A 21,551-nucleotide genomic window follows, 5' to 3' on the forward strand; every position below is an offset into this window, starting at 1 on the left:
ACCGGAGCAATTGTTGGACTTGGGGCTGTCTGTTCAAACATCATAAAAGATGCGACCCCGAACAGATGACAAAGGATGGGCGGGCGGAGTAGTCTATTTGTGTGTGCGCTTTTCTCTGATAACGCCTTTACGATAGCGGTGCGAGCATAGTAGAAGAGCGCGTTAGCCACCTCACATCACCCTCTGCCACACACCTTGTATCTAATTGACAAACCGCCTCTCTGCGGAGTGAGGGACTTAACACCCTTCAGTCATATCAGTCGTCGGTTTATTATTTGAAGACGAGTCAACCGCTTTGTAAGAAAGAAAAGAGTAGCTTACTTATCACTTACTCCCCCCCCCCCCCCCCCCCCACACCATCACCTCTAAACACCACAGGTTGATCTTTCAAAATCCGAGCATTTATTTGGAAATTAATTTTATGCTAAGCCACCGCCGCGTTGTGCCCCGAAAGCTCTTATCTCCACAAGGGGGGATTGAGTTACGGAAGGTCGATAATCGCGCAAAAAGCGGCTGAACACATCAATAAACGTGACCGCGCTTGGAACGACCGCCATGCTAATCCGCCGTCGGCTGTCGGCGCTTTAATCAAGTTCTCAACTATTATGTCCAGTCTGTCCAGTGCCGCAGCCAGAGAGTTCGACTCCATTGGCTCACACAGAGGAGGATCGAACGATACACCACTTCATCAACCGCACAGAGTGAGCTCGCGGACCCAACTTTTCATTCCGCCATTTTATCCGTGAACAAATGAAGTGATTCGTCGTTCGGCCGATACGATATCCCTCCTCGCGCGGTCGTTATGGTTTGTGGTGGTGGTGTTCCAGAGCAGCATATATCGACTGACCAACCGACCGACCGACCGACCGAGCTAACGAGCAATCGATTACCGATGAGAGCACCAGAGTAGCGCCGTGTACAAGTGAGGAAGACTACGACGACCAGTTATTTGTGGTCTCTGTGTATGAGTGCGGTACACCTGCGCAGCAACTCACCCTGGACTTTCCAGGGACATTGGTCCAGGGACATTGGTTTGTCGAGACACACAAGGACAAATCGACAAGACACAAGGATTCATTTAGAGCCAGAACAGAGTAGTTAATTGATTTCATTTTGCAGCGCCGCCACCATCTCTTATGGGGACAGTAGTGGCATCGATATAGCGGAGGTGCTTGTTCGTACGTGGTACGTGCTTTCACACCTTCCCTGTTCGCTAATCAACCAATCGCGGGAGTGGTTCTAATGTACTTAGAAGCTGGATGGTAAAACCAACGCCAAGGAGCGTGCGAGTGTATAACATAACTTTCTGCGTCCAAGAACAGCAGATTATCAGTTCGAACATATGGGAAATATCTGTTCCAGATCTCGAAATCCTTAGAATGAAAACCTTTGAGCGCTTTTTTGGGGTTGGTCATGTTTTTGCGCTGCTCGAGTGAATGTCAAATATTGGAAACAAAAACAATCTTTCAAGTTTTCGAAAGTTACATTGCTCAGAAGAGTATAATGAAAAGAACGACATATCAACAAAGATTGCAATAGAAAAAAAAAACAAACGAAATGCCATTTCCCTCTACCACTCACATTCTGGAACTACAGATAGTCTCATATTATAGACGACAGAACGAATGCAACGAGCCTGTTCCAGATAATCTGGTCTCAAAAGCTGAAACAGACCTGTAACATCTCCCCAAGTGTCCATCGAATAGAATTCACTCTCCAGTAACACAGCATTCAGTCATTAGGATGACGGAACCTAAAGCTACCAATTAAATAGGCCACATCAACTCAGTACCCGCCTTCTGGAGTACCCCAATTCAACCTCTCCTTAAATGCCCTCCACCCCCTCCTAACAACCTTCCAGCCTATTGAGGCCAAATGTAGATAACCCTCGACTGCTCCGCGTTCTATGACGCGCTCGTTCCGCGGCCGACATCGTACCGAGTATACCGAGGGTATGGGCCTCGTGATGGCAGGCACTGTGATCAATTTCGAAACGAGTTCATCAATCAAACTCATCGAAGCATCGACGACGAAGAGACCCTCTTCCTCTCCGGTCTGGCACCCTTGGCGGCGAGAGGACGGACATACTGCACCAGCAGTCAATTGATTGGTATCGTTCCAATAGATCCCAGCCAGTCAACGGCGACAACGGCGACAACGACGACGAAGGCAAACCACCCATCTTGGGTGGCTGGGTGGGGTAGGAAAATTGAAAAATTAAATTGTGCCTCAGGATTGATTGGAACTTCCCCGGGGGCAAGTGGATCAGTCCCTTTACTAGGCGTCATATACTCTTTCCCTTTGACGCCGACAGAGGAAGGACTGAGGGAAGGTCTGAAGACCAGAGAGGGTAAAAGATGGAAAACACCACAGTGCCACGTTTACACACCCAGCCAGCCAGCCAGCTGGCTTCTGTGCTCCTGGAAGGGAGGCAAAGGCACACAACAAACACACAAAGGCAAATTGAAATCGTCCACAGACCGAGGATGGCGACGACGGCCAGAGAAAGCCCTCTTGATCCTTATCTTAACGGCTACTCGTCCGGGCGAGCGCCAAGTCCCCATCGCGCGTAGTTCTGCTCCGCTCAACACAGCCGAATGGGAGAGGAGGAGTGAGGCCAAGAAACTGAAACCACCTCCAGCAGCAGCAGCAGCACCAGCAGCAGCGGCAGCGGAACACTTCTTTCACGCTACTATCTTGAGGAGCCACTGGAGGAGTAGCGCAGGGAGCGCGCACCGTACAACGACGCTAATTGATCCAATTAGTAGCTCAGTTCAGGGTTGTGGAGCTGAGATACCGTAACGCAATCCGTGCATTACGTCGTAGTGCGCTCCAACTCGCTCGCAAAGCACAGCGCAGCCATCGGTCGAGTTGCTTGGCAAACCTCCAATTCCCAAACCGTACAGCCGTGAAACCCAACAAGAGAGACACCGTGGACATGGTATTACAGCGGACTATACAAGGGGGGTTTGCAGCTAAACACACTACATTTGAACGGACAACATTTACTGCAGCACACAATACACTCTCTCTCTCTCTATCAAATATTACACACCAGCAATCGATAGGAAGTAGGAGTTTGATTAGGTGTTTACATCGTGTCCATTTAGTCCCATAACCTATCGAGTTGCGTTTCCAAAGATCCGAAGGCACAATAAGCTCTTCCGGTAGTACGGTTCAAGATATTGGCACTGCAATACAAACAATATGTTGCAATACAAGTGCATATTGCCAATGACCATCACCAACCAACCAAGTGATACAACAATTGCGAATTGCGGACCTACACTTCAGAGTCCCCGGAAGCGATCGATCGCTTTCACGAATTCGAACGTGTGACAACGACCGACGTTCTTCAATGTTCGCCCCCCCCCCCCCCCCCCCCCCCCCGACGTTATCTTAGAACTACACCACTTGAAGCAGAAATTGATGTTCGGTTCAGAGTGTAGAGCAGCTTAACACGCACCGCCGGCCGCACCACCATCTCTCGACTTCAAGTGCTGCGCTGCTCAAACAACTGACAATGTTGCCGTCCTCCAGGTCGTAGACGCACGAACTGTGTTCCCTAACATCTTGTCACCTACTTTTTGCGTTTTTCAGCAAATTGCTAATCGAATTCCGGAATTCCGGAAGGGTAGCATGGTGCACCGCGTTGTGTTGAGATTGTTGCGCTCGGCATGGTATCGTGCTCCAGATTGCAATGGAACGATCGACGTTGTGGTTGTTGTGATGTGAGGAGAAGACATCAATTGAAATCGATTTATCCATTCAATAGACAGATGCTCTCTTCTTACGCTCACTGCGTCTGCACTGGGACACTCGCGATGGGGAGGTTTCCTCTCACTTCCACGGCACAAAATGGCAACCATGGAATGGGGTTGTCGTGCTGGTAGTCCACAAAATGGTGGCAGAAGAAGAGAGAAAGTTGCGAAACATAATCAAAGCTCTACAGCAGAATTCAGACCAATAGCCTGGCAGTTCATCTATAGCTTCGCTACGTATAGTTCTCTAGATCGATATCTGTACTATTTCTAGATAGTATATATACTGCAGCCTAAAGAATGGAAGGAATCCAGTGACAAAGACATGATAACCACGACCTCTCTTTTCGCTGCTCATGCTCACAATAGATACTCTCTTGAAGATGAAGTAATCGAATAAAGGAGCTAGTTATCTGCTAGCTCTTCTTGGCTACTTCATTAGACATTATGCCGTGTCCCAAACGATGCGCTCTCGATATGCGCTGAACCGCAACAATGGCCATCACACTTGGATGCCGTCTCCTCCTTCGTTGTGTGGTGTTCGGCGTCCATTGCAGAATTCAGTGATGAGCTGGGCAATGCGCGAAGGTGGCGAATGAAATCTTAATTATCTCACATCCACTGACACTATTCAATATTTCACCGCCAGTAGCCAGAGTTCCTGTTGTGTTAATTTATCCAATCCCTTAGACCGTACACAGGCCGTATAAATGGCGAGTAATTTAATTGAAAATCCTCCCGCACAAGCATCACTCCAAAGAAGCGAGCGAGCTAATAAGACAACCTCACACAGGGTGCGCCTCTCCTCCCCGTTGCAACTCTTCTCACTTCTTCTCAGAAGACAAACGCAGGAGCAGCAGATGGCGAGCGTGCAGCATCGTATCGACGCAGCGCACATAAAAAAACCAGAAGCCATTACTGTGAAGGATAATAAAATGGTTCAGCATAAAAATGGCTGCCGCGATTGAGTCTCAACCTTCGCACAGGAAACTCCTCAGTACAGAGGCTGCACGTGCCAGAAGGATGTAGAGGAGCAAAAAACGAAAAGGGATAAACAGGATAATAAAATCAAAACCAACTCCCCTTGAGCAGGGCCAGCTATCTTTACACGCCCTGAGGGGAGGTTTGTTGTAGTCGTTTACTTTTCCATTTCGGAAGCGCCATTGTAAAAACGATCGTTGGATCAGAATTCGTGTCGAGTCAAGTGTGTCCGCTTTCCTTTTAAAATTGAATATAAAATGAGTGATCCACTAAAAGAAGAAGGAAGTGGATCCGAACAAAGAAAAGGCGGAAAAAACTTTGAACAGCGTTTGTGCATTGAATAACGCTGAAGCAGCCGCCCATCACCAGTCAGTAACGAATCGAAACCCTTTTCAAGATGAAAAACTCGCAAAAGAACTCACCTCTCATCATAAAGCATAAGCGCAATTTGTCTCGCGCGCGCCTTCTCTATTCACCGTTCGACTACTATCTGCATTTTCCTTTTTTGCAGTAATTTTTTGGGAGCCTCTTCCTGAGCTAAATGGAACATTTTACCTCGGCCGCCCAATAAATCGTCTCGCCCCGCTTACGACCGACGAGAGATAGTGAAGAGCGTGCGAGCGAATGGAAGCGACCATTCATTTTCGCTTCCCACTTTACGACCGGGCACCAACGCGCACAAAAATGTTTCATTATTATGAAGGCAGACAGCCAGCGCAGGGGACAGCCGTCGGCAGCAACATCAAGCTGTTAAATGACTTTGTTTGCTTCTTTTTTGTCCTTTCGAGACTCACTCCCAGTAGGCAGATAAATTTACTTAATTCGTTTAACCTATCGCTTAACCAAGCTGATGGTGGTCATCCTCATATACCCACCTTCCTTCTCTCTTTACCTCCCCGCACCGCCCGTCCGTGAGCATAAATCATTTGAAAACTCTCTCGCCTGGTTTGCTTGATTGAGCTGTCAAAAGGGCGGAAATGTGTCCTTTCGGTTGGAGATCTATTAGCCGCACCCCAGTCAAGGCGACAATCTTGCACCCGAGAAGTGACCATCCGGATCGCGCGCGCCGGAAGGACGGACATCATCTAAAACCGTATACTTCCTCTATCGCAACCGACACTGCTAGTCCTTGAATCGACGGAGAAAAGGTGATGATTCCAGCGTAAATCATGCTGCTGCTGCTGCCCTCTTTTAGTAACTTTTCCTTCCTCTTCTCGAACAACTCGAAAACTCAAGTCAGCCAAGTACGCGATTCCCCGAAGGATTAGCGGAGGGAAGGGGACGGTCCTTTGTGACCGTGCATACACATATTCTAGCGCTTCCCACCTCCTCTCCTCTCGCCGAATAGCGCGCGGAACGCGGCGCGCATAAACGCGTAGCAGCAGCGGCAGTAAGGCGATAATCTTTGCACTAAATGAAATTAATTACCATCATGAGCAATATTTCATAACATATTCATTTGCACTCGCCCCGAGGGGATGAGGGAGGGGGGGGGGGGGACATCAGGCACACACCACCCCACAGGATAAACAGGGAGAGAACGAGAGCGTGGTAATGGTAGTGTAGGTTTCCTGTTTTCGCTGCTGGAAGAAGGGATCCATATAATTATTTGTTCAAACATACACTCAAATACACATCATACACCATCCCTATATCCTGGCACCGGAGCACCCGATGGATGCCAGCGTCGAAGAGGGTCGAGGGACGCTGACACAAACACACGTACACCAGGAGAGAAACAGAAACAGGATCAGAGAGGGTGACGAGGGGTGCTGTGTGCCCGGAACATTAGCCACACAAAAGGATACGCTTAAATTGCGTCCCCTCTCTCATTCACTCCCTTTCTCTCTCTCTCTGTCTCTGTCTCTCTCTGTCTCTCTCTCTCTGTCTCTCTCTCTCTGTCTCTCTCTCTCTGTCTCTCTCTGTCCTTTGTGTGCGAGCACGATACTGGGCTCCATTGGAACTCACCCTCTCTCCCCCTTTGGCACAAGCTGTCCTCTTCCTGCGAAAGGTTTAACCGCACACAACTCGCGCCATACTTCCGGTCTTCACAAAGTATGCGGAACGGCCACAAGGCTCACAGAAGGAGAGAGAGAGAGAGAGAGAGAGAGAGAGAGAGACAGAGAGAGAGAGACAGAGAGAGACAGAGACAGAGAGAGAGAGAAACAGGCGAGTTTGCTGGCAGGAAAAAAAACGGCGCGGAACCTCCTCTCCCTCCAGTGTGGCGGCGGCGTGATGGTGGTGCGCTTGGCCACAATTTACCGGAAGGGCGATCCCGTTTTCCTCCCCCCGGGGGGGAGACAGAGAGACCGGCACAGCGTGTAACGCACACACATCTGTCCGTATCCCCGTTCCGAACGGAGCGAAAAGCGCGTTCATCGGAGCGACGGCGACGCGCGATGATGAAAAGGACGCGAACGATGTTTATTAAACTGCTTACATCTACTTAACAATATTAACACAACAATCAAACGATGACGACACAATAATGTGGCCCTGCGCTCTTTACACCGTTGCACGTGTATGTGTGCCGCGGTTTGTATGTGTGTTCGCGTGTGTCTGGGCGTTCGCGGTGTGGCGCCCACCATGGGGTGTTTTTATCGATCCGAAACCCGACGACTACACTTGGATGGCTGACTCGACTCTCCGCGGGGTTCGACTACCCTGGAGTCGCGCTCTAGCAGGACCTGGTCGTGTGTACCCGGGGCCCTGTGCCTTGTGCCAGAGCCGATGACTGTTGTGGACCAGCACCGGGCGTGAAAAGGAAGTTCCACACCCCGGCACCGGAAATGCCATGCCAGCAGAACGAAGCTCTCGACGAGGATTGCAGCAACACGGACTCTACGGGCCAGCTGCTCGGTTTGTCAGTGAATAGTACACACCGTGGACCATGGTGGGGACGATAGCAAGGCAGATCCTACCCACTATCGCACCCGTATGTCTCGTTTAACCCTGGTGAACGTGCATCGGAACCGGAAGTCAGCAGTTCGCACCCAGAGGGTACGATATACACCAGTATCAGGATGTCTCTCACTGAGGAAGCCCATAGGAAAGGCAGATAAGGCACCGAGGACCACATATCGTGCCACTTGACTGGCTTTGATAGAGAAATGATATTTCAAAACAATTTCCGATGCTCCAACACACACTCTATCCCTCCTCCGGATGGACGAGGAGTCAGGTCAGTGGAAGTTTGAAGGAAACTTCTTGCGAGGATTCGTTGCAACTTTCGAGAATTCGTCGAAATAGTTCCAATCGCCATTGTACCCAAGTCTAGACTTAGTTTTGTGATGGAAAAGTGCTTGGATATCTTGTAACGACCGCAGCACATATTCCAAAACTCGTTATCGCGTCACACAAGGAGTTGTGCTACGTCTTCTGGAGAATTGTCTTGATATCTTGACGGTTTCGGAACTGTCATAAACCGAAAAAAACACCAAATTGTGGTGTTTCCTCATGCCCAAGGATCTCAGGTAGAGTGGCAGAGATCTAGTTCCAAACCCTCCTTGAGGCAACGAGATCCCGACACGATTGGAAGTGTTATCGCTCGAGATTCATCGACCCTGATACAAACATTCTGTCAGCAGCATCTTCTGGAAGTCGATGAATAGGGAGCGTTACCTTCTTTTATGTCCCCTCTCTATCTCCATCAGTGGAAGATTTAGGTCCCAAAAGCTCAAAGATCACCGGCAGCTAGGAGCGAGGGAGCTCGTCGATACAGAGGGCAGCGAATACGGTCACAAACCCTTGTAGGCACCCTTGTGCCAGGTTAGATTGCAATCTCGAAACCCCTCGCGAGGAGTGTGTTGTGAACGGGAACGTGAACGGGAACTCTGCACCTCGACACGGTGCCCCTTCTCGGAAACCAATCCATAATGAACCCCGTCCGTGAGTGAGGGCTCCTCTTTCTGCCAGTAGTTTCCGTATACAATTCAGCTTCTCTCATTCACCACAATCCATTCCACAAGTTCTTTCTTACTTCTTTTTTCGGTTGTTATATCCTCCGTCCTGAAGGGGGACAAGGATTTGTCCGGAATTAGTCCCTGAGGCAATATATTTTGCGGCTCAATCGGTCCCCGACAACCACATAGTGGGGAGCTGCATTGGAAAGAAGACCGCTACAAAGGGTGATCCTGGCGACCAGCAGGACATGGACCTGGAAGTGCCTAGCACTATACCTGGGCGTACGTACCAGGGTTCAACGGTGTGTTGCTGCTGCGGTTAAGCACCACACCAGGGGGTAGAAGAGTGCGCTTCGGTGGTAATAGCGTATCGTATGTTCCATACACTTCCACACCCTCTTCTTGTAGCAGCAAAGCTGGTACTGTGGACTTACGCGCGCGTCTGGTCAGCACATCCGCCGTGCCCTTTCCAACAGGTCACGTGCCACAGCGTATGTGGTGTAGATGAGTGGACGGCAAATGGATTACCAGCCATTTTCCACCACCTTTTCTTATGAACCCCAAATGCAGACGCACGTACACACACCTATGCACACAGACGATAAAGTGGTGAAAATGTTGGAACCATATAAAACCATTAACCATCCTTTCCGGTTTGCGGAAGTTGCTAACGTGCTCACCCATTCGCCTTAGTCCGTGTTCTCAGCAGGGTGCTGGCCCCATGGCCAGTGGTTTGTGACCACCGGCCGGCCGGTTTACTGTGGACTCACCTACGGCCATTTTGACAACACACTGCTACTGTTGAACAGTAGTTATGGGTTTTACTAAACGGAGAGGAAAAAAAAAACACACACTGAAGAAAATACTTGTTTCCGGCCAATGGTTTGTAGGTTATCTATCACTCTCTCTCTCTCTCTCTCTGTCTCTCGCTCTCTCCATACGCAGCTATTCACTTTATGCGATTCATCGCCTCAAGGTTCAAGACTTCGGAAGACCTTCTCGATATGGCTGGCTCTGTGTGCTCCCCCCCCCCCCCCCCCCGCCCGAAGGCACGCAATGTGGTGCGATGGCACGCGATGACAAGGAAGAGTAAATTAACTTCCCTTCCAGCTCCCTCGACACTCCGCTCGCGCTGCACTCTTGTTGACTATCTCTCCCTGAGCTGATGCGATATTATAGAGCGAATGAAGAAGTCGTCTTCTGTCGAATCGTCACCCGGGGGGATGTGGGTAATTGAATGGAAACGAAGTATCGACACCAAATGGTGTACACACAGACCAATAGCAGAGCATCCGTCGCCCATCACCACAAAATCCAGACACAATCTCTGGACAATAACCAGAGACCAGAGTGAAACCCCATTTTCCAAGTATTTACTTCTGGAATTTTAAGACTTCCACAGACAACCATAAATCTTCCATTGCCACCCGAGGTGATGGCACCAGGTCGGTTCTCTTTCCATAAAGAGGACGACGGTCATTTACGATCCGATCCCGGGGGCTAAATCCAATCTAACCGACCGACCGTTCGAAACCAGTTCAGGGACTTACTGCTATCGCTCTATTGTGCGCAGCCGGAACCGTGTGTTCATGTGGACTCTGCCGACGCTGGATGGACGAAGGCTGGATGTGGAGAGAAGTCTTTAGAAATCGGTTCCGAACCGATTGACCCGCTCCTGCCTTATCGACAAGCGCACAGTAGAACACAAAAGGGACCCATAGTGATGCGAAAATTGGATTGTCACATATAGCCGCGGCTGGACATCATCCTCTATTCTTTCCAGCCATCAATTCCCCCACAAGAGGATAGTGGCTTTCTCTGCATTAGAGATGTGGTGGGTGTAGGAGTGTTGCGTGACCGATGGAGTTGTTGCTTCCGGAATTTGGCCGCTTTGCTAGCAGGTTCGTCAATTACGTCAATCACTGTAATCGTATCCGGTAGAATATTCTCTCACTCACACAGAAGTACCATCTACCCTCTACCACTCCCCAGCGGTTGTGTTTCCGGTGCCTCATAAAAATCCCCCTTTTTTTACTGCTGAAGAGGAGCACAGGCGCACAAGCACTGAGCGATACCTGGCGTGCTCTAGGGGCTCGAGAACAACAGATACGACGACGTGGGATATGATCTTCTCTCGTCCTCCGTCCTTTTCCTCACTCTTCTACAAATACTTCCCCAACTTGTCTCGACGCCACCTTCCCCCAGGATACTGAAGGAATGAAGACTCTGGGCTGACTCGCTGCAGACAGGACTGACTGCTCAGTTACTCACTCCAACAGCTATACTACGGAACGTACGGGGTTCACAGGTATTCTTTTGCACCAAAAGACGAACATGGCGAACACCGACCGACCCAACCGACGAAGGGTAGAAGGAAGCAAAATTGAAAGCATATTCATCTCATCCTTCAGCCCGACAGGGGTTTAGTCAAGCAAAATGGCAACAAAAATACACAGGAGTCAGGTCCCACAGCTCAACCCAAGCTTAGCGTACAGCAGCAGCAGCAGTAGCCGGTTGGTTGGTTGGAGAGCGGACCGCGGGCGGGTCTCTTGCTATTCGTTTCCATCGCCAACAAGCTAACCACCACCTCTCGCTCGCTTCAGCTTTTGCCCTTACTCGGCAGGTTAGCAGGCCCCGGTCGCCGGGGTTTTCTGCGCTGATGCGCTGGATAGCGATAGGATCTCTCTCTGGTCGCGCTACACGGTCCGTCGTCCCGGGTTCTCGGTGTCTCGGGTCGAGAGTTTGGATAAAAGGTGTGATAAAGGGAAAGCAAACAAACTGCTAATTTTTGCCGACAGCCTCGTCGGTGGCGGCGGAAGGTTTTTGGGATGGTTTTCTGTCTAAACCGATGATGATCCTGTGGCTCGAGGAGACGACGGTCGGTCGGTCGCCCTGTATTACCCGGGTATTCTTCTCTTCTTGCACACTCTCTCTGTCGACGGACGGGGCAAACAAAAAAAAAATGGGAATTGAATAATAGATTTTTCCAGGAACTTGCCCCCGTTCGTTCGTTCGTTCGTTCAAGTCCACGTTCGCGCGATGAACTGTAGAGCGTTGGGTTCTGAACCGGGCAGAACCGGGCCAAAAGCGGGTTTTCATCCACTCCACTGCGGTGGCTCATCTCGAGAGGAAGAACAAACACGACCTCCAGTCTGCAGTGGACGATGAAGAGGACCATTATAAAGAGAGCGGGAGTTAAAGTTAGGTCATGATTTTTCTGTGATACTCGCACAGGTTCTGGATGTGGTTCTCGGTTCGCAAACTAGAAAGTCAGCAGAACTTACCCATTACCAGGAATGTAATGGGTGTAAGCTACAGGATTGGCTTTTTGATGCCACGAGCTTTATGTAACAATTTGTGTGACTAACCGTATCATTTTTTTCTGACTTTACCATCATATGACTTTAAAACTGTGCTTTGCTTACTCTGTGGATATAAAATAGTCAGAAAAATGTTTTACTATTACTTATTTACAATCCATTTAAGAAGTATTTAGTTGTTTATTGTGAGTATGATTTAGTCAATAGAACACCTGAAATGTATTGAAATGTCTTCTAAGTCATAAAATAACTTAATGCTTCTCAAGAACCGAGCTGACAACGTGGTATAAGAATACGAAAAGCTCTGAACAGAAAAAGTTTATGTACAATGTGCCTTAACAACGAACAAAATATCATAATATTCGGTAAAGTATTGGATCAGCAGCACCAAAGTTCACATCTCTTTCGGAAAAATAATTCTAAAACCATCACATTTTAAATAATCTGCAACTTTCTACTCACAATCACAGTATATCTTGTGCTCGGCGCATACCATCCAAACGAATCTCCCTCTCAACCAAACTCACGGAATGGAATTGCTGCCTCGCGCATCGTGCTGAACTAGTAAAGCAAAAGGGAAGCGAAAGAACCGGCAAGCAAACAAACTGCATCAATAATGGACAAGTCCACGGGCAAGCGTCCTCTACATAACTCGAGGAGCCAGCACACCGGAGACAAACACACCTCGAGCTGGAGCACACTGCTGCCTCGAAGCCGAATGATTCTTACCCCCGGCAAAAGGCTCCCGAGAGGCATGTAATCCTGGTGATAATGGAAGCAAAACACAAGTACGTTTGTCAACTGGATTACACACCAACAAGTACCCCAAGTGCAAGTGCTGCTTCGTTGGAGTGGAGTACTAGCACCGGACGCGTTTCTCTACTTGAAACACTGCCAACTTCCTTCGCCACACACAGGGCGCACGCACACCAGACCAGACCAGAGTGTGCGCGTGAATCCGTACAATAATAAAAGAGAGCAAAAGAGAAATTAATCACTGCCTTTTGCCAGTGAAGGATGCGGAGATGCGAAAAACCCTCGACCGACTCTTGATGATGCAGAAGTTCGCAACCATGCTGAGCACCTTCAACAGGAATTGTGAAAGATTGCAATCGTTGAAACGTTGGATCATTTCCTACCGCAAGAAAGCGGTTACGCGACACATACCACATGCCATGTGTCTCATCCTCCAGGGAAAATCACCCAAAATCCCTGTGTAAATCCTTACAACTCCAACCGAACGTGCGCCGGAAACCCATCACTTTGGAAGCGATTTTGTCTGGTGGAAGCAAACAACGTCCTTCTCCTTCTCGATCGATCGATTTCGCGTTTTCCATGCATCACACGACATGGCCGTCGACAGAAAGAACAGCAGCCAATATATCGTTTCGCATCGTGGTCGTCCTTTGTGTCGTCCGGACACGAAAGTCACGAAAGAAAATCCCGTAAGCACGCGCTCCCCCCCCCCCCCCCCCCCCCCCCCCAGCTCGTGTCTTGTGGCGTGCCAAAAGGGCCATGTAAAAACACTTTATTTGAGCAATTTATTCACTTCTTCCGAAACGACTCAGCGCCGTCGCCACCATCGAAGCACCGACCGGCAGTACTTTACATTTTTCACCGTCGTTACCGCCGGGCCCGGGGACACACCAAACGCCGGAAACGAGCAGAGCAGAAACGAGAAAAGAGCAAATGGAAAATGGCTCTCCCTCTCTCGCTGTGAGCTTCACGGAACGTGGAAAATCAGGGTGACCACTCTCCTCCATTCCATTCGCCCCCTCCCGGTGGGTTCACCGCTCTATCCGCCCTGCCTGCTGGTTGCCTTCAAAAAGGGGGAAAAATCTGTTTTCCTTCTGCTCGTCCCGTTACCACACCATCATCATCGTCCTCGTCGTCCCCTGTGTGTCCTATGGCGAGTGGTACGAGGCGCGCACGCGTGCCATTTGCACCAGGTCTTCTCTCCCTGTGGCACGGGTACGTGCGTACGTGCGTCTGCCTCTCCGGAACAGGGATTCGAAACCAACCAACCATTCCCTGTGTATGCGCGAGGCCAGATGAGGATTCACTCTGGAAGTACAGACAGAGCCAAAGGGAGCGTCATCGTGTCATACCGAGGAGTCGCTTTTTGGGGTCCTTTCCTCCCCCCCGGATAACCGGGATTAAGCGGACAGAACAAAACAAACGAAGCGAGAAGGGGGAAAGCAAAAGAACGTTCGACAACAATTCGACCCCGTATTTTTTCCGTTGTATACGCGGAGAGGACATGCCGTTAGGTCCAGAGATTCGCTTCGGTTCGATGCCACCGAGAGACCACACCGAGGAGTGTCCCCTGTGAGCGCAGCGATCGCTTCTCCATCCTTTAGTGGCAGTACAATGCAGCGAACACCGGGAAAAAAAAGAACGAAACATGACCAACAGAGGACTGGAAATAGGAATATCCTAGCGAGGTTATATGCTGAACATCCGAAAGATCCAAAGCATTGAATTCGTTCCTTCCTATCAATCGCTCAATCTCGATCATCCAGCACACAGAGAGGGTGGTTTATTTTTTCGACTTGGACAAAACATTCGAAAACCGTTTCCGTGTGCGCAAAAAGGAGACTCCCCCACCGGCTCGAGAGGAGAATATTGATTGATTTCTCGGTGTCCTTATTGCAGTGGATGAGTCGAGAACGAGAACGGGAACGAAATCTGACACCTTTCTGCTTCGTCTTCTTCTCTTTTTCGCCTTATGCCGCTGCTGCTGCTGATTTGAATTTTATGACTTCCCGATCATTGCCCCAGCAGCACACGAACGAACATGTTTATGTTGCCGGTCCCCTTGTGTACTTGAAACGAAAATGCTAATCCATCCCCCATCGGTAGAGATTAGGGACATGAGGAGGTTGGTTGGTGATTGTTCTCGCCATTTGCTCCCCTCCTCTGCGAATAGTTTCCAGTGATACAGGAATTCTATTCGGAATTCGTTTGCCATAAACAAAATGACCAGAACGACAGAAAACCAAATAATAAAAATTCGCTTTTCCTCGACGCGCCCTCTCTCGATACCGATTTAACATAAACATTATGCTCGTGTCACAGGAAAAATAAAAGAAAATTCGCTCTCTCAATCATTAATATTCAAATTGCGTCAGCATAGCAGCCGAGTTGTCCTCCATTCTCCATCAGCAGTCTGCTGTGGTAGTCATTTTCACAATTTCAATTACATAATGAGCAAAACCGTGAACTCGCCTCGGTTCTAGGACTCGACTGTGCGTGCCAGTGCGCGCGGCGCCACAATAACATAAATCATCGTTCGTGTCAACCCTCTTCATCAATAAATTAAAACAACAACCAACCGACCGGCCGGAGGACCCCCCCCCCCCCCCCGGGGGGGGATTGAATTGAGAGGAGTTCCCATTCGACCGGAAAAAGGGAGACCAACGGTCGGTCGGTCTGGGTCTGGGAATGGTGGTTGGTTGTTTTATGAGTCGCATAATTGCCGGTCCTCCCCCCGTCCGTCGTTTCGCATTGGATCGCTCGTGCGCTTCCAAATTAATATTTATTCATTCATCCAATCCATCCACACAAACCACCCATCCATCCATCCATCTATCCGTCCAATCCACTGGCAGGAAGTAGTGGCTCGCGCATCGCATAATCGCCGCGAACGAAGCGCGGCACGCAGATTCGACGATACGCCGGTGGCGCGTGAAGCGAACGTTCGAAAAATGGTAATTTAATTCAATTTACGCCTTTTTGCACGACAAGCCCCTGTTTCGGGTTAGAAGGAGCGAGAGCTAATGCGGACGCGACCGCGGTGCTTCTTTGCGACGGATTTTCCAACCCCTTTTCATGCTCCCCCTTAAAGAAGAATGAGCAAGCGGAAAAAAAGGGACAGGCAAATGGGTGGATGGTGAAGGAAATCAGATTAAATCTAGAAGTCCACCATGGAAGGGCCGCCCCCCCTCCCCCTTTTTTTCTACGCACGCCTGACTTGACTTATCGATTTCACAATTTACACAATTTTCCGGCGAAAAGGATAAATCATAATGTGCGTATCCCTGGCTCTTGCTGTGTGTGCGCGCGCCTAAATGCCATGTAATTCGAGCCAAGTGGTAGCCGAAACTCTGCCTGGTTTCGTGTCGTACCACCGGGAGGAGGCCACCCACCCAACCAAGATCGATAAAGCGCGATATGGGGCGGGGGGGCGGCCTGGGCCCTCTGGTGATGATACTGACGAGCAGAAGGCTCCCGGGGACTCGCTTTGTGCGCTCTCCCATGATGATGATGATGATGATGGTGACGATAGCAACCGATGACAGCAGAGTGAGTGTGGTGGTGGTGGTGGTGGTGGTATTGTTGGAAGAATTTGCAGATTGTTCACCGTTGCCACTGTGAGGTTCCTCCGTTTTGTCAGGTGAAGCGTGTAAGCAATCAAATTGGATTTCCTTTGCGTCATCGGCGTGGCTTTTATCGGGCCCCTTACTTCCCCCACTCTACGATTAGTCTGGTAATTGATTGACTCTGCTGCTGGTGCTCCTTTCGGTTCATCGATATCGATTCGAGCGTCAAAGTGGCGGAAAGAATGTTTTGTATTCCCCCCTCCTTTTGATACTGAACTGGTTACTGGGCTGACTTGGCTTCTGGAAGATAACATTTCAAATGCAATAAAAACACTAAAAGAGAGAGAGTCTGGGAATTAAATAATGTATTGCTTATTTTGTGTCTTGTTGTTATCGGGAAAGCGAGATAAAAGAGTGGCTATCGAACGTGTCACCAAGTCGTTTACTAAAAACCTCAAACAAGATCTTCCAAGAAGCAACACATGGCGCGAGGACAGACAAATGGATCACTTTCGACCGTTTCTTTTCCTTTGCGGCGTGTTACAAGCAACATCACCGGACAAAGGAGAAGAAAAAACAAACCCGCAACTCACGAAAGCATAAGAACAATCAGATATTCCCCGAAGAAGGTCCCAAGTCACCTTCCACAACCGAACAGAATTAAATGGGTTTGTCAAGGACTGATAGAGGAATAGATAATGTCATCACAGGTGCAAAACGGGCAATGAAAATAAAGCAGAAAAAACGGCTTACATGTTACTGGCGACTCCGTTTGCTTCCGTTCCCATGTCGTTACCGTCGTCAGGAAGCCTAGAAACCGGTGTGAGAAATAGGGAACCTGCCACACTTCTACCAGGAGGACACACTTTACGATTACGGAGCGACAGCAAACAACAACGAGACGGAAACGAAACGGAATGGAACGGAACTAATGCCGATATGAAGGCACTAGGACCTTCTTCTTCAGTTTTTTCTTTCGTCTCTCAACAACTTCTTCTCATTCGCAGCTCCTGTGACCACCAGTGGGGCTCCATATGTCTGTCCCAGAATGTGATGGAACCAAAAAAAAAGGATATCATCATCACCGCAGCGCAGCAGCTTTCGATGACCACGATGAAACACGCGGCAATGAAGCAGCGGAGAAGCCCTCCCTCCGAAGGTGCTATCATCGCGTGGAAAGGACAACTACATCAACTAACAACAGAATGAAAGTAGTGACCGAACGGCAGTAAAGTGGCGAGCAGAATGTAACGGAAAAAACGGAAGCAAAAAGAAAAAGCTTCCCAATAAATGCTACGGTCCCGCCGTGTGCGCGCACATGGTGCACAATATTAAAAGCAGCGAAAGGGACCTGCAGCAGCAGGTTTTTAACCGCGAGAACGCGCGCGTCCTGCACTCATTTTTCACCAAAAAGGACTGCAAAAGGGCTACACCACACCACTGCACACTATCATTATGTTTCTTCACCGTCTCCTTCCGGCTGCCTTGCAAGCGAAGAATCCAACGAAAGGAACTGGAAGAAGAGAGTGGAAGCATTAAAAAAAAAATGCTCGAGAAACCACCAGCAGCGAGGTGATGTGGTGTCGAGCTACCAACTACCAGCTGCTGCTGCTGCTGCTGCTGCTCCTGTTGGCAACATTAAAAAATGAGGTTATTTTACGAACTTTTAACACCCCTTCCGTGAGAGGGGGCCTGCGCGCCGCGCCATGGTTCCGGCCAGCACACGCTCGTGTGGTCACGGGGAACGAAGCGGGAGGGGGGTCAGCAGTGTGTCAGGCCAGAGGGCTCAATAAAACTCTGACTCTGGCTGCCAACAGCAGCGGCAACAGCAAATAACCACCAACTCAGGCGGGCGATGGGATGGGTAGTGATCCGACGCGCATGTTCACCAACTGGCGCTCCCCACTGGCGGGCCGCTTACGACTGGACTCGTGGTCGGAGAGACCGGCGGCGGCCACCGGTTGGGAAATAAAAATAAAATTAAACCCAAACGACATCGCGGCACACACCGCCATTTGTCAGCCGCAGCAACGACGGTGGTGGCGGCGCGCTGGGGCCTTCCATCGTGTCCTTTCTTCGCATGTCGTTGGGCTTTTAAGTGATTGGCAAAGTGCCCAACAGTCAGTGGCTTTACGCCTCGCGCTCACTCTCGCTCTCTCTCTCTCTTTCTGCTTCATTCTCCAACCATTCTGCAGGAAAGGGGAACGAAAGGGGGCAAGTTTTCATGTTTCCGAGAAGACATAAAAATCCACAGAAGCATGAACGAGGCCGGTGGGAGAAGAGAGAGGTCGTAGGTGATAGGTGACCACCCCTTCCCTGCGTCCCGTTGGTCATTTTTCGCTCGGTCGCTCGCTCGCTCGGATCGCTCCTCGTTTGCCTTCATTTATCGAACACTTTTGGCCAAACAAATGGCAAACTTTTAACACCAATAAAGTGGTGAGGTCACGGGTGAGCTGCTGCTGGTTGTTCTCGCTAACCCTCTTCCAACCCCTTTTTGGAGGGGCTTAAGCGGATTGCTCTGAGGTCGTTCTGAGCGACTGCGATGGTGGAGGAAGAGAATTCCTTTATTCTTCCTTCTGTTCCCAGATATTTGTCGTGCCGTTTGGCAATATTTCACTCCGAACTGTGTGCTTGATCCTTGTATCAAGTCCCTTTTTCACGGACAAGTTATAACAGGGTATACGGTTACAAGTAGTTGAATTGGAAGTAGATTACTTTTATTGCAAGGCGGCTCCTCTTTTGCACTTTTCCTTGTAGCTCTTGTACCCTTATCGATTACCTTATTGTGTAGTACATGATTAAAGCAAAAAATTAGCCGTGATTACCCAACAAAAAAGTAGAGACGGATTATAATTCATGCAACAAAAAAAACTGCACACGAAAAAAAGTAATTTCTTAGCTGTGCTTTGCTGTTTGGCAGACGAAAGCAGAGCGATTGGCTAATACTGATTGGGAAAAGAAATACGAAAAGTAAATGCTTCGTTTTGCATTCGTATTCTTCCAAGCCATGACCATTCCAAACCATAAATGCATGATGTTGTTTACTTTTTTTAAAAAAAGAATCAACTTTCCTTTCATGACAAATCTTATAAAGCAACTGAAGGCAATTATTCCTGAAGACTTAACACAGCAAAAAACAATCAAATGATGCCATCTCTAATAAGCCATTCGAACAGACAATTCGTCCGTATTCATTTATTCAAATGGTGGATTTGCCCTAGAGAAAGTTTATGAATAGGGCACTCACGCTTGAAACAATATCTACAGCTAGAAACCATTGTGAAACATTTAAATTAACTAACAACAGGAATGGGACTAAGAATGTCCAAGAAACAAAATATGAAGAAGCGATGATGCTAATCCTGTTTGGGGAAGCATTTGCTATTGATAGCAGTGCCACTGATAATTTAAATTATGGTTATTTCTTTTCTGTTAATTAGAATACAACAAATGCACATTAAAATACATTAATCCATCCATCAAAGGATGCAACATCAAAACCTTCAATTACAAGTATTTTCAATAAACATTTTCTGATATTCTCGTATTCGTAATTTAAATACATCTTTCGATGTTACATGAATTCGAGTAGAGTAATTGACAATTCCTCTTGTCACAATGCCAGACCAACGAGGGGGCCGGCCACGGCCACATCGATCGATCCCCCCCCCGAGAATCGATTGGTTTTAATCATTTATTTATGTCTTTTGTCGCATTATCGATTCCATTCGCGCACATACGAAACGATTTGCAAGTGTCCGTCGCGGTGGTTCGTTTTATGCAACCCCCTCCCCCTTTAAATACATCCCCTCTCTGCGGCTAAATGACACTGACCAGAAGAGAACGAGGTGTCTGTGTAGGTGTCTCTCGCGTCTCTGTAAACCAACAAACGCATCACATTGCAACGTGGATCGCAGAGCGTATCACGAATCCACTCGCCCGAAAAGCACTCACCCCACCAACCACCACTAATTATGCACCCGCGCGCCCGCGCGCGCGTTCAATGTTTATTGCCTTTGCCTTTTGGCCCGCGCGCACCTTTTGCCTTATGCCTCTTCCCAGAGAGCCAACGGCAGCCAGAGGCGATCATAAAACTGATTGCAAATAAACGCTCTCGTGTCGTTCGAACCGGCCGGCCGCGAGGCGAATCGACCTCGATGGCGTTGAGAAGCAATCGGTTGGATGGAATTTTGTGTCCAGCCAACGAGCCAGCTCAGCACTGGAGAGACTCAGACGACGACGACGCAAGGAATTAGCTAACGAGTGTATAATTTTCATTCGACCTCAAACCGTTGGCTGCCGCCTCTTGGCCACCATCATTCCTCACCAACATCATTTCATTTAACGATCAACCGTGTATTGGCGCGACGATGATGATGATAACCGATGGGGGGGGGGGTTGGTTTGTGGTGATGGTGCGCACCACCAATCCTTACAACCTTCTCAAATGAAGTCGTTTGCGACTCTTTTGGCCCATGGGGCGGTGACGGGGAAATAAAGATAAACTGTAAACACCCCGCCGCCGGGAGTATAGGAGGTCGATAACTACCTATAAGCTGGTATCGAGAGAGGTTTGAAAGTACTGACGACGAGTCTCGCCGTGTGTTTGAAGCAATAAACACGTTCAACATCCATGTGTGGGGCCTACATTATCTCGCGCGCGCAGAAGATGTTGATGATGATGAAGACACAAGAGCTGGTTTGCTGGTGTGACGTTGTCGCTGCACTACATCATCATCATCATCATCACCAGGAATCACCAGCGCAACAAGCTAGCGAGCAGGCTAGAAAAGGTAGCAATTGATCTCCCGGTCACTTTAAAGTGCCCTTCGCGCGCGCGCGCGCGCGCGGCCTAAAGCGCTACACAGCCCATCAATAAACGCATCAATCAGAGAGACCCAGACGGACGCGGAACCCAAGGGACCTGGTGGTGAGAGAGGGGGGTCCTTTTGATTGGATAAGAAGGCACATTAATCACGCTTTAAAAAATCACTTCTTACGAAACCAGACAGCCCCCCCCCCCCCCCAAACGCTCAGCAGCGTACAGTAAATCGCTCCCCGATAACTCCACGAACCGCGGCAGTGATTACACCCCAAGAACCCAGTAAGGTCTAGGGCCCCGGGGTTTGGAGATAACGGGTAGTGGTGCGTACCAGTCGTCGGCAACCGGAACAGCCATCGGAAGTGATTAGCCAAGAGGTGAAGCAGCAGCAACAGTGGCCCCCATTGAACGGGGTCTGCCTGACAGAAACAAGATAAGGCAAC

The 21,551-nt window shown here is 49.2% G+C and overlaps 2 protein-coding genes across 11 annotated transcripts in view; one reads left to right on the forward strand and one right to left on the reverse strand.

Annotated features, from left to right (window-relative positions):
- LOC126578312 (regulator of G-protein signaling 20) overlaps positions 1-16,328 on the forward strand; it is a 268,141-nt gene extending 251,813 nt beyond the window's left edge. Inside the window, exon 6 of the transcript XR_007608390.1 lies at positions 16,319-16,328. The gene's annotated coding sequence lies outside the window, so the exon portion shown is untranslated. The remainder of the gene's footprint in view (positions 1-16,318) is intronic.
- The window catches only part of LOC126578282 (mucin-19-like), a 97,133-nt gene that overhangs the window by 62,003 nt on the left and 13,579 nt on the right, over positions 1-21,551 (reverse strand). The gene's annotated exons all lie outside the window — the stretch shown is intronic.

The sequence above is a fragment of the Anopheles aquasalis genome, chromosome 3 (genome assembly GCF_943734665.1).
Source record: "Anopheles aquasalis chromosome 3, idAnoAquaMG_Q_19, whole genome shotgun sequence".
NCBI classification, from domain to species: Eukaryota; Metazoa; Arthropoda; class Insecta; order Diptera; family Culicidae; genus Anopheles; species Anopheles aquasalis.